The sequence below is a fragment of the Podospora anserina genome, chromosome 4 (assembly GCF_000226545.1).
Source record: "Podospora anserina S mat+ genomic DNA chromosome 4, supercontig 4".
Classification (NCBI taxonomy): Eukaryota; Fungi; Ascomycota; class Sordariomycetes; order Sordariales; family Podosporaceae; genus Podospora; species Podospora anserina.
In genome coordinates this window covers 2,421,545-2,423,556 of record NW_001914850.1, presented here as the reverse complement: position 1 = coordinate 2,423,556, position 2,012 = coordinate 2,421,545, and positions in this window count along the sequence as shown.

Sequence of the window (2,012 nt, the reverse complement as noted above, 5' to 3'; positions counted from 1 at the left end):
GGGTTTTTAGTAGATAGTTTTTTATTAACCTCGAATAAAACTAAGTAACTGACTTTATTAAACGACGACTTTATTATTATATCGGTAATAACTTAATTAATTCTCTTTTAGATTTTGTAAAGGACTGTAAAGGTAATTAGATTCTTACTATTTAACTATCCTTCGTTTATGTTAGGAAAGGTCGAACGATATACGGTTTACCGATTTAAAAACCTAAAGTAATATATTTAACCTATTTTATTTAATTAGGGATTTAAAACTAATCGTCCTTTATTTACTATAATAATTATTAATATTTTTTAAAGGGTTAAACTAATCGTATAATAAAATACTATAAACTATTCTTTTTATCTTTAAGTTTATTATACGAAATTAAAACTCCCGGCTACCGGCTCCATTAATCGTACTTTAAAATATCTAATAGCTAACTAACTTTTAAAAAACCACTAATAATATATCCTAATTATTTAAGGTCCCTAATATTATTCAGCTACTTTAATATTTTTCCCTTTTATATTAAGGTTAACCTAATCGTACCTCGTATAGTAATACTCCTATATCGCCCTCTTAATTCGTACGATATAAGTATAAGTATTGCACTTTAATCTATTAAAAGAAGGCTTCCCTAGTTCTAGAATTAAATTAATTACCGTAAAAGGAAATATAAAGTTTATTAAATCTTATTATTTTCGAAAGACCGCTAATAAATTATTATATTTTCGTATAATATTTAGTTTATTTATAACTATAATATTTTTATAGGACGTACGAAGATAGGTAGGCACTTTATTTATAAAAGTAATTACCTTATATTTTTTATAAATAAGAATTTAAAAGCGGGAGATATAAATAAAAGGGTCTATTTTAATATAGTATTAATAGTAATATAATAGTTATATATAATGCGAGATATTATTAAATTAAAGTTTATTAGTAAGTTTTTTTAGAAAAGGATACCCTATTAAAGGTAAAGTGGGTTACGTATAAGTGGATAAGTGTAACGAACCCCTATACAAAACCTTTAAAAGGGATATTGGTTGAAGGTAACTTCTAATAATTAGTTCGGTGTAGCTAAATAGTGCATAACAAAATATCTTAATACAAATACTAAATACCGTAAATATAGGCTTATATTATATACTACGGAACTATTTATTTATACTAGCTAGTTCCTTTATATATATAGACCCTATATTAAGCCTAGCACTATTCTGGATCGATTAACTCGACTATCGATCTTATCGATACTATCCCTTTTAAGATTAACTTTTTTAAATCGATCCTCGATCCTAATAATCCTACTCTAATTAGTCCTCGCTTTTGTATTAATAATTGGCCTGTAGTACGCCCCGCGCCCTACTAAAGTATTAAGCCGTAATATAATACTTCCCTTTCTAAACTAAAGTCCCGTCGGCCTAGCCTACTTTCTTACGTCTACTAATACTTATAAGTTCTTCCCTTTTTCCTCTATTTATTATACTTTATTATATTTAACCGCGTAAATAAAGTATAACTTAGTATTAAACCCTTATACTCGAAAATAGCGGATCGTAACGAGCTACTTATTACTATCCTTCGGTTTACTATTATTATAAAGCATATTTATTCCTTTTATAAAAGGTATAGTTTTTTATATAAGATTTCCCCTTCTATCTTTAAGCGTTACGCTTCTTATATATAATATAATTAATCCCTTTATAACGCTCGTGGGTTATCCGTTTAGTAGCTCCGTAAAGTTATTTCTTAATACGATTAGTTAGAGACGGAAATAGTAGAGGCCGAGTCTTAACGTGCGGCTTTAAATTAAAAAATTAACAGTTTACGTTTATAGAAACGAATATAGTTTAGGTAAATAGCTATAGCTATTTACCGTAGCCTCGACAGTATTAAAGAGCTAAAGTGTATAGAGTAGGAGAAGGCTACGCTAGCCGCGCAACTCCCTCGTTATTTAAAGAAGATCCCTCTTTTAATTTTAATAAATTAGGTCCCCCGGTATTATACCGCGGTAAAGT